This window comes from Eulemur rufifrons, chromosome 16 (genome assembly GCF_041146395.1).
Source record: "Eulemur rufifrons isolate Redbay chromosome 16, OSU_ERuf_1, whole genome shotgun sequence".
NCBI lineage: Eukaryota > Metazoa > Chordata > Mammalia > Primates > Lemuridae > Eulemur > Eulemur rufifrons.
In genome coordinates, this window is record NC_090998.1 from 57,793,815 (window position 1) to 57,810,008 (window position 16,194).

The following is a 16,194-nucleotide window of genomic DNA, read 5'->3' on the forward strand; positions in this document are numbered from 1 at the left end:
ACCCCGTCTCTACTAAAAATAGAAAGAAATTATCTGGCCAACTAAAAATATATATAGAAAAAAAATTAGCCGGTCATGGTGGCACATGCCTGTGGTCCCAGCTACTCGGGAGGCTGAGGCCATAGGATTGCTTAAGCCCAGGAGTTTGAGGTTGCTGTGAGGTAGGCTGACGCCACGGCACTCACTCTAGCCTGGGCAACAGAGTGAAACTCTGTCTCAAAAAAAAAAAAAAAAAATGTAAAGCATTTGGCCTGACATATAGCTGGCATATATTAAATTGAAAAATATTGAGATAACATGGAAAATGAAAATGCACAGATGTGCAGTATCACTTAGTCTCATCAAGATGCCTAATCCATGTTTCATCTTTACACACTGCAGATGGGGATCTGATGCTAATACTCTTATCTTAAATAACGGGGCAATGAGTCACTCCTAAAAAATCTCATCTCCTCAGGTTAGAGAATTATCTAAGCCATTCTGGGAATGGGCTTCAGGTCTTTTGTAGCTCAGAATTGAGCTCTCTTAGCCTTTTTCGTCTTATAAAATGTGGAATACAGACAATTTTATAGATTCTCAAGATTTACAAGGTCAGTGTTTCTAGTTTGAAAAACCCATAATTTATATTTATGGTGGGCTCATATTTCCTTAGCCAACTCTCACCGGCTTCTAAGGTGAACCTCAATGTCATGTGGTGTAAGGGACTATTCAGAATAGCTCACTGAAATGGGCAGATTGGCCTGATAATTTCTCCTGAAGTTGCCTCTCAAGGAAAATTAACTGATCTTGTCTATCAACAGTTGCAAAGAAAGATAATAAATGACCAGCTGTTCTGGATGCCCCTCTCTCCTACTTTAAAAACACAATTTCAAAGAAAAATAAGTTAATAAAAACGAAGAAGGAAGCATTTTCAATATTGGTTATGGGTTATTTAAGTGACTTTTAAATCTTTTTCACTGCATGACAGGATGAAAGGTTAAGAAAGACATTGGTAAAGACAGGAAGTAAATAATAAAGAAGTCAATGGCAGGTTTTAATAAAACTCCTCTGTGCCAAGACAGAGTGAAGCTAGGGAGAGTAAAGGGATACTAGCTTCATAGCCTTTTTAGACATACTTTTTGAATTCACAGAGCCACAGAATGTGAAGGAAGTGAGTGACCTCTCCCCAGGTTTGCCAAAGCAAGAACATGGCTGCTGAAGGAATCTCAATACAATGAAAGCATTTGAGAAGAGCATTTTTGTCACTATGGAGGAAGAAAGAGTGCACCTGGCTTCTGAGCTACAGTTATATTTTTTTTATCATTATGAAAAGCTTTTTAAGATTAAAGGAAATCATCTAAGATTTTTATCTGTAAGAAGGTAGAGGAGGAAGTAGGACACACAAAAGTACAGCAAGTGAACAAAAATAGCAACACTGAATAAAACCAGATGAAGCCTGAAGTACGAACATATTATTTATTCATTTCACAGTCCCTGGAATCAAACAAGAATTACATGTTCTGAATACATCAAATATTAGAATTTTCCAGGGATTGCAAAAAATACAAAGAAGAAAAGCAGAGGCAATGATCACACTATATCCTAAGATGGAACTTATTCTTGCTCTCACAGACACAATTCAGTGTTCTTACTAACATCCCCCAAATTTTACTCATTCTCAACATTCTTTGCTGTAAGAAATCTCATGCACTACAGTTATCTACTTTGGTCTCTAGGTAGCTCAGGAGACAGTAATCATTTTATCAAAATTAGCCATTAATACTATTTTGCTTAGATTATTTTATTTAAGCCCCACTGATTTTTGAGATGATCATATAATTATTCCCATTTTTCAGATGAAGTAATAATGGAAGTTACTTGACCAGAGGACACAGTAGGTGCTATAGCAGGAATCTGAGCACTCGAGTCGCGTGCAGAGCCCCTGCTGTAAGTGGTGAGCCGCACTGCCTCCTGGGGAAGCACCAGTGGGATTCTGATTATTTCACAAGGTACAGCAGGGGTGGCACCAGTACCCACAAAGTCAACTAAACTGAACAATTGAATAGACTTTGACATTGGCCCCAGGCCTTTGGGTAGCTGCCAAGCTGTGCTAGGGAAGAGATGGAACGTGAAGAGAAAGCATGGGTATGGCATACATCTGTAAATTTCATCTCAGTGGAAGCCCTCCCTGTTTTTAAGAATCTACTCTTATCCCATTCTGAGCTTAAAACTAGTATGCATATTTTTAAAGCAGCAATGTTACTTAAAGACTCAGTATTTTAAATGCGAACTGCTCTTCAACCATCACAATTATATAGCTGACACTATGTGCCAAATACTGTTTAAAGCACTTTATAAATATCAAGCCATTTAATGCTCACAGCAACTGCATTAACACAATCTTCATTTTCCAGATAAGGCAAAGGAGTCTCAGGTTAAATAATATTCCCAAGGTCGCACAAATAGTAAGTAGCAGAGCTGGGAAAAGAATATGGGCAGTCTGGTGCTAGAATCCCCTTGTTTACCATTACATTACATTACATATTAAAAAAGAAAAAGAAATAGAAATAGAGTGAACCACAGTGGTATTTACTCTCTCCTCACACTGCTATGAGCAAGGAGAAATATGAACTTCTTTGGGTAGTCTAAAATTTTCATTTCAAAAGTGAAGTTTCTTCAATACACAGGCCCTCAAAATTTGTGATGAGGAATTAAAATTTTCAGTACTCTAAAGTCAAATGAGAATAGGAGAGGGTTCATAGCACAGGGAGGTGCTGCTAGGAGACACCAGGTAGGGTACATTTATGGTGGTGGTGCTGGTAGCAAAGCACTTAATTGGATTTGAATAACATTAACTACTAGTACAATCAAGACCATCTCAACCATGATAGTGTAGAATGGTCCCCTGGTCCAGAAAATCGTGATATGGGCAACACCAATGAAGCTCTTATTGATCAGGTCCTTTAAACTTTGTTGTTCTGTGACAACTGAACTCTTAAAAACATCAGTTCTAATCTTCTAGAATAATCCAGATGTGGGGAATGCAAATAAATGCACAAGTATGAATTTCCACCTTCCCTATACTATTTTTCATTGCCTGGGTTGCATACAGTATTGATACACCACCATTTCAGAGCATTGATGGTAGAAGTGTAAGTCAATTACATTACAAGTAACCCAGGGACATGGAGATAAAAAGATGGAATCCTAACCATCTCTCTATCTTCACAGCATGTTAGAGATAATTACTGTAGAAACTGAGAAGCAGATTATAGAGAGAGCTTATACAAATCTGGAGTCTAGAAATATATACATCTATTATAGAGTAAATGCAGAAATTGTCCCATTTGAAAATAAACACATATCTCAAGGGGACCTATGAACACTGTATATAATTTAATCATTTCTTACAGTCATTATAAGTATTCACTATATTAAACTATAAAACAAGAGGTCCTTAAAGGATGTTTCACTATAGAACACAAAAAATATTTCATAAGAAAAACTTCCATATTTAATGAGAATATCTCCAATTCAAAAATGGTCGTGTGTTGGATAAATCAAAGAAAGGTATGTTGATGTGGCCTTGATGTAACTTTAGGTTGAAATTATGATGATGAAGAAACATCCATCAAAGAAAATAAGACTACACATTCTATGACACTGTTGACACCAAATTATCCACTCTGATAAGTTTTAGATTTCTCTGCCTGTTCTTTCTTATCTTTTTGACAAGATCATAAAGTAGAAAGTGTCTTAAAAGGACTACAAAAATATGTGAGCAAGTAGTGAATATTGCTGTTTAGTATTTTAATTTTTCCATTGTCATTTTTATTAAAGAGAATTTACCAAAATATTTAATAATCTTACAAAATAAATATTTTACCAAAAAATCAGTTATACCTTATTAAAAAAAACAACTGGAATTTTAGTTTAGGGAACTGTATCTAGTTCAACTGGCAAAATGTTATTATTTACTTTTATACATTTGAAACATTTATAGAAATAAACATTTAAATAACTTTTCTCAATCTGAGCTAAAGAAAGATGCCATGGGAAAGCTAAAAGATGTGAGAACTTTGCAGGACAACTTGACAGTGATGGGGAAGTGGGAACGAGCAGGAATTCAGGAGCCTGGAGTTTGACACATTCTCTTTCCTTGGACAGTACGCTCATCAGGACTAATGAGATCAATGTATACGAGCACAAGTTATGGGGTCTTTATAAACACATATATTATACACACATGTCATGTAGTAGAGAAACTGTGGCCTCGGGGCCACATGTGGACTTCTGGATCCTTGAGTGTAGCCTTTTGACTGAATCCAAATTTTATAGACCAAATCTTTTAATAAAGGGATTTGTTCTGTGAAGTGTGGATTCAGTTGAGAGGCCACACTTGGTGATCTAGAGAGCCACATGTGGCACTGAGGCTGCAGGTTCCCCATCCCTGGATAAAGTGTACTTACACAAACCTAGCTCGTACAGCCTACTACACATCTAGGCTATATGATATGGCCTATTGCTTTTAGGCTACAAATCTGTATAACATGTTACTGTACTGAAAATTATAGGCAATTGTGACATAATGGTAAATATTTGTGTATCTAAACATATCTAAATAGTCAAAAGGTACACTAAAAATACAGTATAAAAAATTTTCAAAAATGGTCTGCCTATGTAGGGCACTTACCATGAATGGAGCTTACAGAACTAGAAGTTGCTCTGGGTAAGTTGGTGAGTTAATGGTGAGTAAACATGAAGGCTTAGGAGATTGCTATATACTATGGTAGACTTTATAAACTCTGTACACTTCACTACACGAAATTATACAATTTTTTTTCTTTCTTTAATAGCACATTAACCTTAGCTTACTATAATTTTTTATTTTGTAAACTTTTAAAATTTTTTTAATATCTTGACTCTTTTGTAGTAACACTTTAAAAGACACATTGTACAACTGTATGAAAATATTTTCTCTCTTTATATCCTTATTCTATAAGCTTTCTCTTATTTTTAAGACTTTTTAACCTTTAAAAATTTTTTTGTTAAAAACTAAGGTCTGTTCACACACATTACTTAGGCCTACACAGGGTCAGGATCATCAATATCATTTTTCCACTGCCACATCTGGTCCCACTGCAAGGTCTTCAGGGGCAATAGCACACATGGAGACATCATCTTCTATGATAACAATGCCTTCTGAAATACCCCCTGAAAAACCTGCCTTAGTCTGTTTTACTACTAGCTTTTTTTTTTCTAAGTAGAAGGAGGACACTGTAAAATAAACATAAAAAGTAGAGTGTGGTAAATACATAAACCAGTAACAGAGTTGTTTATTATTAAGTACTCTGTACTGTACATAATTTTATGTGCTATACTTTTATATGATTGGCAGTGCAGTAGGTTTGGTTACAACAGCATCACCACAATTACATGAGTAATACATTGTGTTATGACTAGGCAATAGAAATTTTTCAGCTGGGTTATAATCTTATAGTCTACCATCATACATGTGGTTCATCATTACTGAAATGTCATTATGCAGGGTCTGACTATATACATATACACATGTCCATCATAAAGACATTATTTTATGTTTGAACCTAATATATAACCAGAGAAAAAAGTGCCAGACACAGGAACTAATATACAATAGGTACTAATTATGCTTTTTGTTTTGGTTTTATTTGTAAGTAATGGAACTATAATTCAACACAGCTCTATAAAATAGAAAATATTAGCTTCAGTATGATGGGTTCTAGAGATGAAAACATTGCTTTTAAGGCCCCTTTCCTCTTTCTCTCTACTAACCCCAAGTTTGCTTGCCTTGCTGTGTTGGCATCATCATGTAAATATATTCTTCCATGTGGCCGGGGAGAGCGCTGCAGATAGCTTCAGGTTTACACAGACCCTATTGTTCATGATTCCAGAAGAAGATAAATCTTCTTTCTCCTGAGGCTTATGTGTCAAATCCCAACTAGAGTTCTGACTTCACCTGCTGGATGGAGTTGCATGGCCATTTCTTAAACAATCACCATGGCCAGGAGTGCAAAATATTCTAAACTAGAAGCCTGACCTTATAGCCAGAACAGAGTCATATTGCGATTTCAATTCCAAAGAGCCAATGTGTTGGAGGTGAAGTGATTTCCCAAAGGAAACAATGGGTAAAACTTGCAGAATTATATGTGAGAATTATTTGTAATTATACCCAACCCACATCAAATTGAACATGAAAGTGGAACTTAGATGTTTTCACATGTGCGAGCCTCTTAACATTTATTTCCTGCATCATGTTTCTCAGGAAACTACTAGAGGATGTGTTCTAGATAAAAGAATGAATAAATCAAGATTTGAAAAAGAAATCACATGAGGAAACAGGAGGTCCAATAAGAGAAAAGTAAAGAGAATCTCCAAGATGTTGACACAGGATAATCCCATGGTAAATTCTACATAACTATCTTAGAAAGGTTGGATAAAAGACTAAGCATTATGAAGTAAATTGGTAACTACACAATGTATATAATGAACTTGAAAGGAAATTTACAACTCTCTCAGAAATCTTTGACTAAATTAAACAATGCATAGAAAATTACACAACAGAAAAATGAGATAATTAACACATATAGGAAAAACAACCAATGTCCATGGTGAAGCAGAATAATTTTGAACACTCTGCTATGAAGTGTGGTTTATACTGTCTTTAGTTTTTGTGTCCTGGTGGGATTTGTGCAAAATTTCACAAGGGGATAGGGAGGATGATTACATATTAAATTGAAATAATAAATAAAAGCATTAATGCACTAAAAATGTAGATTACTCACTGAAAAATGTAAAAAAAAAAAAAATCCTGATCTCTGTTTGAGTGTTTAATTAAAGAATTCTTCTGTATATGGAGTGAGTCTTTCCATAACCTCAGTGCAGTGGTTGAAAAAACGTTGGTTCCATAATAGTTACTGGGTCAGCCCTGTGTTAATGGAAGAATTAACCATAAAGCAATAGTCACTCTCCAAGTTAGCAAAGTGAGCCAGCATCACCTATAAAGATGGCAGAAGGCAAAACCAAGGCCACAGGGAAGTGAAGGACAGCCAGCATCAGTGCAGTCAGAGAACGTCAGTTGCTGTGGTGAGAATGTTTTAGTAACTCAGAGACTCCAAGCAAAGGAAGGAGGGAAATATAAGAAAGTGCTGGGGTAGCCTCTGAGATAAGGGCCACTTTTAGGGTACTTTTATTATAACCCATGTCCTTTAGCTTTTCTTTTTATTAGTTGGGTCACACTGGGAAATGTAGATAATACAATTATTATAGAGAAATATCATGACGTGCTTTCTGCCTATATAACAGTACTCATCTATCTGAGGATATGAAGATATATCTGTACATCGTTTATGGATTTGACTTAAAAGGGGTATAACTTTCGCTATAGCTAACTTTATGTCTTTATGTCTCTACATATTCAAATTCATACTTGTTCAATATTGGCCATGGGAAAAAATAATTTAAAAATTCTCACGTCCTAAGGTCTCCATGATTTATTTATTATGCATCAGTGGAATCATTGATGAGAGAGATATTAAAGATCATTCATAACCACTGTTGTCAGAAAATAAAAGAAGAAACCTTTAAGATAATATTAAAAATGGCATATATAAACACTGAAGAGTGAAAAATTTGCCATTGAAAATGACTTTTTAAAAAACAGAGAAGGGAAAATGAAATATTTTTTAAAAACATAAGCAATTATGCTTCTAAAAACTTAAATGTATGTGTGTGTGTTTAATGTGCAATCTTAGGAACTCATTATCTTCCATTCATACGGTTTCCTGTAACTGACGCTGTATATTCACTGAAAAAGCTGACATTACTGCATAGTCGGCTTGAAATTTTCAGCGCACCACAGTGTAAAACCTTAAAGCTGAGCTCCGTTTCCACAGCAACCACAGTTTAGCTCCTCAAGCATCGTTAGACCTTTTTTGTGGTCTTAAACTACATGTACACAGTGAGGCTTGCTGATCTTTGATGCACCGTTTATAAGTTTTATTGGTTATATAAGCCTAAGCCTGTGGGGTTTTTTCCTGCATTTGAAAACTCAATGACAATTTTGCATAGGAGTAGCTGTTGTGGTACAAATTGAAAAAAAAAAAAAAGCATAATTGTGAGCAATTGGGCATTCAGATATATTTTCTATAAAACTGATGACTAATTCACTCAAAAAGATAAGGATTTGACAATTCATCTACGAAAACAAGTCTGACCTAATTTTGAGGGCCCTCCTCTTCACACACAAATGCATACTCATATCCTGGAGTAATTAAGGTTTTTCCTGAGCCACTGATGCTCTATTTCCAGTGGATAATCTTAGCTATTGCTGTGTGATGGCCGTCTCATGAATCTTCTAGACTAAATGGCTCCTGTGCACTGTGGATCATGGCCTTTTAATCACTCGTCTCTAACTCGCTAAGTCTCCTGGCTTCGTATAAAATGAATCAACCTGAGCCTATCCCACTTAAAATGTTACTTCTTTCTCTGAAGAAAAAATGCCAATTTTTCTAATCATAAGAAATCCCTGCCTCTCCACTGTTACAGAAACAGAAACAACTAAATTGAACCCTTGACAGAGCTTTATTATAGGCATGGAAATATTCACACAGGACCAGTTAAGAAAAGGTGAACATTAGGTTATTTACCAAAATATCAGATTGGTTGCTTCCTAAAGGATTATGCCTTGTTTTGATATTTTCTGATCAGATCTTAAAGGCACAGATGATTACATTCATATTTTGGTCACAACACTTATGTTCAGAAGTTTTGGTGTCATGTTTGAGAATTATTACGTAAGGCTGGGCACAGTGGCTCACACCTGTAAGCCTAGCACTCTGGGAGGCCGAGGCAGGTGGATTGTTTGAGCTCAGGAGTTCAAGACCAGCCTGAGCAAGAGCAAGACCCCCTCTCTACTAAAAAAAAAAATAGAAAGAAATTAGCCAAACAACTAAAATATATACAGAAAAAATTAGCCGGGCATGGTGGTGCATGCCTGTAGTCCCAGCTACTCGAGAGGCTGAGGCAGTAGGATCACTTGAGCTCAGGAGTTTGAGGTTGTTGTGAGCTAGGCTGATGCCATGGCACTCTAGCCTGGGGAACAGAGTGAGACTCTGTCTCAAAAAAAAAAAAGAGAATTATTACTTAAAACCAGATTGTAAATTTTTTTCCTAGTGATTTTTTTTCTTACTTCCATGATCATGATTTCTATTTACCATCTGAAATTTGTGTCTTGTGTACACACACGCACACACACACCCACCCCATACTGGATTTTTCCCTGAGTTGCCCAAAGTAATGGTCAAGGAATATGTGAAAGGACAAAGGTAGACATTCCCATTTCAGATGTGCAAATAATCCTATTTATTCTATAATTACCTCATTTTGTTTTTGAACAAAATTACTGGGTAAAATTATTTAACTGTGTAGATTGGTAACCTTACTGAATTACAGTTCATACACACTTCTGACTTCTCAGTGATTCTTAGCAATTATTCTATTTATAGCCAGCCATTTATGGTCTTTCACATTACTCAGAGCTTGTATTCAAAATCTTCTACATTCTCCTCTAGTTTTCTAATCTCTTCTCCTTTAGCATAAATTGTTTTTTTCTTATCCAACTTGCAAACTTTTGTGACTCAATAATTGTTTTCCTTTTGTCTCAGAAGAAATAAACCTATTCATGTCCAAAGTATGACACCTTTGCTCTGGATACTATTTCCACCTTTTGTTTTATATTGACAGTCTTTTCCTCCACTTCTAATTCTTTTCTACCACCTATAAATATGTCAAGTGTTTTATCTTAAAAATCAAAATACAGTATTTTTTAAAAAACTTTACCATGTCGTTTCTTTCTGCCTGTTATTTCTTCTTTCTTATACTTCTAGGACGACCAAAAGAATAGTCTAAACTCATTATTTTTGTTAAAAAACAAAACAAAACTATTGCTTATTTGTCAGTCCCCAATGTTTAAATTCTTACTATTGGGTCATTATTCCACTAAAATTGCACTAATTAGGCCTTACAGTAATGCTCTGATTGCTAGATCAAAAATTATTTTTCTACTTTCTTCTTATTTGAGTGTAGCTCTCAAGACTGGTTACTGTTTTCTTAAATCTCTTGTCCCTTAGTTTCCATAGTATCATCTTCTCCTCCTTATTCGGTTTTCCCCCTAGCTCCTTTGGGATCTTATTTATAAGTCCTTTATTTTTATTTATTTATTTATTGCCCTACTCTGCCCTGTTCTCTCATCAGTTATTTTTTGCTTTCATTATGTATTCTTTCCTTTGGAGATCTTATACACTCTAATGGCTTCCATTGCCCAAATTTGAAACAATTACTGCCCTTTCTCCTCCACCAAACTGTATTTTCTATTTTTATCTTTATTTTGTTCAGTAACAAGGGGCAATCAAAAGACCAAGATAGAATACTGAGAGTGATAGTCAATCCAGCAATCACTCTCTTCCCAAGTAGCCCAGAGTTCTATAAATTGTTTGTTCCTAACTATAATTTATATGCATCCTCTCATATAAATCCCTATTCATCACCTTTCTTCAGCTCCACATAGATCACCTGGAATGTTTAAATTGCCTTTTACTTTGCCTCCCTACCTCCAGTATCCTTCTCTTCTGATACATTCTATAATAATACATACTTTTCCCAAAGTGATGTGTCTTTTTTTACAAATACAAATATGGCCATATCATATATCACCCAAAATCCTTCAATTTTTGAATCATGTGACGCTCCCTCATGAACTATATATGGTTCAGCATGATTTATTTCTGTGATCCGTAGCCTTTCTAAATTAACCAGAATCTCTGATGGAAGAGGCCATATTCTATTCAAAATTTATATTCTTAGTGCCAAGCACAGTCCCTTATACACAACACAATTTAGTGAATACTTGCTGAAGGAAGGCAAGTCTGAACAAAAGATTCACATATGAAAAATACAGGCCAACTGCTCTAAGGGAAACTGATAAATATGAGAACTTATTTGTCAATAGATGATTGGATTTTAACAATGTCCCTATAAGCAATTATATATGTAAAATCTCCACTCTGTTTTCCTACATTTTTATCGGCTAACGTAGTGTTTCAAGTTTAACTCTATAGAAGACAGATATTTTTGTGTAGGTGGTTTAGTGGGGAATGATCTTAAGATTAGCACCTGTAAGAGAGGGAGGGAAGCAGGAGAAGATGGAGGCAGAAGTTGAACTACAACATAGTAGTAACAGGCTTCAAACAATCCTACAGGGAGTTTTCTAGAGCTGGGATGGCCCATCAGAGCTGTCTTGAATTTAAGCAAGAGGACTGGGCCTTTGCAACCCTTAAAAAACCAGTCATTGTGTGTGGGCTGCCTGGTATGGCCCTATTGAGAGTGCGTGTCTTTGCCTGAAGAAACTCCCCTTGTCAATGAGAGGTTATAAACCATCATCCACGTAACACCCTGACAGTTAGATGAAGGAGCTTGGCCACTTATCATAGCAAGAACTGTCCAATTTCCATATATATCCCAATCTCTCTTTCACACTACAAATGCTGTCTTTACAGCTGTCCAAACCACACACAAAACAACAAACTCCCTGGACGACCTTGGCCTCTGCATATATTCCTGAGACACCTCCCCCATGCCCAACCACGACTGCTGAGACAATCAAACTCATAATGTTATTAATCAGTTACATAACAACTGGTGAGATACAAATACTGCCTAAGAGTATGGAATCCATTCCAGATTGAGGGCTTAATGCATTTTAGATTATTTGCTCTCAAGAAGATAATTTTGTCACAGATTTCTCTTTAGAAAAATTAAAGAGATGAGTTTATATTATTTTAAAAGAGTGTCCACCCTCTCTCTATATATATGTATATATACACATATCTATATATATAATTTTATACATAAATAAAATTATAAAGATACATATTTCTATTTATATATAAATAGAATGTAATACTTGCCTGATATCAAGTAAGACTACTTGAAAAATAGTGGAGATTATAAATTAGATATAACTGCCTTTTGTTACTATAAAGAATTGCCCTTTTTAAACAGATAACACTGTGTGGAAATATTCACTTGTCTTAAGAACTATGTGAAACACGGTAGTGTTTCTACATAATCCTCACCCTATGGACAACAGTTAACCCACTCATTCTAGAACACACAGCTGGTATAATTCTTTTCAAAAACACAAATATAATTTATTTAAACAGTTTCCTTGACTCCGAATTGCCTCCATATTAAAACACAAACTGCTACCTCATTACATATGAAGTCCTTTTAAGTTTGTTTGCCTTTCCTGTCTTATGGCCTCTTGATCCTCGTGCCACAGCTTTTCTGTATTTTTTCATGACTAAAGCAACAATGGTCTTGTGCTAATCCAGATTTTGCACATGTTCTTCCCTCTGCCTGGAGCTAAAAACTTCCTCTTATATCTTCAAGAAGCATGTTAAAGCTCTCACTTTTGTGAAAATTCCCCTGGCATCCTCAGACATGATGAGTCTCTTCTGTGTTTTCACTGCTTTGTTCATCAACACTGTTAGAATATTCGATGTTGTATTTCCATAATCTGCTTAAATGATGTTCTTTCTTTCTATTTTAATTTCCATGACATCAACCATATTTGCTGATCCATGGTAAGTACCAGATATAAGTGCATTGAATGATTTGATGGTTGAAGAGGTAAATATGGAGCATATTCCTAAAAGATTTCTGTAGGAGTATGTGTCAAACATACTTTCTCTGTTTTGGTATTGCTTATATTCTTTTTTCCTATCACTCAGAAAGCTAGAAAATCCATTTCTTCCACCAACATTTTCTCAAATGCCTGAAAATCACTAAATGTATGACTAATATTTTTTAAGCAATGATCTAAGAGCAAATCACCATCAGAACATTAAGGTTTTTTTCTAAGATTGTATCTTTTGTGTTATATTCCTATAATTTTGTTATTCCTCCCTATAATTGCCACATACTTATGTATATTTTTGTTTGATAATTGAATAGCTATTTGGATATTTGTTACTCTCAATATATGTTTCAGTTGTAATGATAATAACAACAATAAAATATTATATTACTAAATACAACTTTTTGAAAGCTTTCTGTAGCAAACATTAATTCATTTTTTAAACAAATATTTTATGGTCCTGACAAATCCCACATCTCTTTTCCAGTACTATGTAACCCAACTCTTACAATATTACAATTTCTATTGAAAATTATCAAAATTAACCACATCTTTACCTCTGTTCACATTAGTCATCAGAAGCCCAAGAATCATGCTCAGCCACCAGCACTTGGATTCCCGATGTCATAAGGCTTTACATAAGTTCCCATCTAACTCCATCTCCTAACCCTCTCCAACTTCTGAAATCTTTCCACTGTGTCTCTAGATCTCAGATTATATGATCAGCAAAACTCCCCATGTCATCTGTTTTTATAATCAACATTCCCTCATCTTCTTGCTCTAACGATAACTATATGATTTTCTCAGAGGACATTATTTATCCTAGTATCAGTTAGCTTGGCCTGGGAAACAGAAACCACTCTAGAATTCAAAACAGGAAGGTTTTAACAAAATTAATCAGAGACTTACACATCTGCTAGAAGGGCAGGGGTAGTGAAGGTCAGTGAATATTTTGCTAGCGTTTGTAAAATCAAGTAATGCCTACACCACAACTTAGTCACTACCCATCATGTAAGCAGTCTACAACACCATGGAAGATGATTTCCAGGGCCACTTCTGGAAGCTGCTACAAACCATTTTCCATCTACCCATATTCCTGTCTGTAGGTGTCCTCAGAGAATAATGCCTTCTCCTTTTTCAGCACCCCAAACTTGCCCAAGTATATTTCCTCCTCTCATACTCTTCTCCAGATAGATAAAAACATAGTCATTCTTCCAGTTGCTTAGAACAAAAATGTTAGAATCTTTTGTGACTCTTTTCTTCTCATATTCTACATCTTATCAGAAAGCCCTCTTGGCTTTACCGTAAGAAATGTCTACATCCTGACCACGTCTCTAGCTCCATTACTATGGCTTAAACGATGCTATAATCATCCTTTTTTAGGATAGTAGTAAAAGTATCCTAACTGTCACTCACTTCTATCTTTGGCCCCAGATTATCTACTGGATATCACAAAAAACATATTGTAATTCTCCATAAGGGGCATATATTATATAATATTCTGTAATGTGTATGATGGCAAAGAGTCCTTTTTTTTAATCTTCTGGATCAAATATATTTTTTTTCTTTTTTCTTTTTCCTTTTTTTTTTTTTTTGAGACTGGGTCTCACTCTGTTGCCTGGGCTAGAGTTCTGTGGCATCAGCCTGGCTCACAGCAACCTCAAACTCCTGGGCTCAAGCAATCCTACTGCCTCAGCCTCCCGAGTAGCTGCAACTACAGGTGTGCCCCCCATGCCAGACTATTTTTTCTATTTTTAATAGAGACAGAGTCTTGCTCTTGCTCAGGCTGGTCTTGAACTCCTGACCTGATGCGATCCTCCCTCCTTGGCCTCCCAGAGTGCTAGGATTACAGGCGTGAGCCACTGCGCCCAGCCAGGACCAAATTTTGACATCATTTAGTCACAAGTATTAAACTAAAAATATTCCTGATAAATAAATACATAAATTGAAAATCTTCCAGAAACCTTGATATAAGAAAAAAATTATTAATGTACTTATTGTTTTGTATTTAAGAGAAAGAAAGATGTATGTATATATAGAATAAGAAGAAGGATAAACTGGATTTAGAAAGATGACAGATATAAGAGGGGCAAAATAATTGGTTAAATATATGCTAGAAGAATTTAAAAGCCTTGGAATTTAAAAAATCTAAAGGATTTACTATTTCAAGAAGTGAAACATCTATTCTGAGATAAGAGGGAGGAAAATTAGGTGTTGAGAGTGTGGTCAGACTTTAGTATCCTTTAATTGTGAACTGTATGATAGAATAAATTATTCAAATACTTTAAGCTTTGATATTCTTGTCCTTATCAAAGCTATAATGAGATATCATCTCACCTCAGTTAAAATGGCTTTTATAAAAAAGACAGGCAATAACGAACACTGACGAGAATGTGGAGAAATGGGAACCCTCCTACACTGCTGTTGGGAATATAAATTAGTGCAACCACTATGGAGAACAGTATGGAGCTTCCTTAAAAACTAAAAATAGAACTACCATATGACCCAGCAATCCCACTGCTGGGTATATACCCAAAGGAGTGAAATTCAACATATTGAAAAGGTATCTGCACTCCCATGTTTATTGTAGCACTACTCACAATAGCCAAGATACGGAATCAACCTAAGTGTCTATCAATGGATGAATGGATAAAGAATTTGTACTACATATGCACAATGGAATATTATATCACCACAAAAATGAAATCATGCCATTTACAACAACATAGATGGAACTGGAGAACATTATCTTAAGTGAAATAAACCAAGCTCATAAAGACAAATTTTGCATGTTCTCAGTTATATGTGGGAGCTAAATATTAAAAACAATTGATCTCATGGAAACAGAGAGTAGAATGACATCAGAGGCTGGGAAGGGTACCAGAGAGGAGGGATAAAGAGAGGTTGGTTAATGGGCGCAAAAATATAGTTAAATAGAAGGAACAATATTTGATAACACAACATGGTGACTACAATCAACAATAAGTTGTGATATACTTTAAAATAACTAAAAGTGTGGAATTGCAATGTTCCTAACACAAAGAAATGATAAATGTCTGAGGTGGCAAATACCCCAATTGCTCTGATTTGATTAATTCACACTGTATGCCTGTAACAAAACATCACATGTAACCTATAAAGATATATAACTATTATGTAGCCATAATAATTAAAAATGAAAAAAATTCTTATCATTTTTCATTTGTTCAAGAAACACTTATTGTTCACCTGTCATATATTGTCACTCTGATGGACATTGAAGATATCATGGGGGAAAAGTAGCAAAAGTACCTATACTGATTTATTTTATAATGTTACTCTACTGGGTTCAAAAGAATTATCATGTGAATATGTTTAGAGTTACGATGGAAGAAGCACAAGGTGTTATGTTATGGGAGCCATAAGGGAGGGGCATATAACATGTAGTAGAGGTGATGACAGCACTCTTGAAAGACTTACAAGAAGAAAAGAGTCTTTAC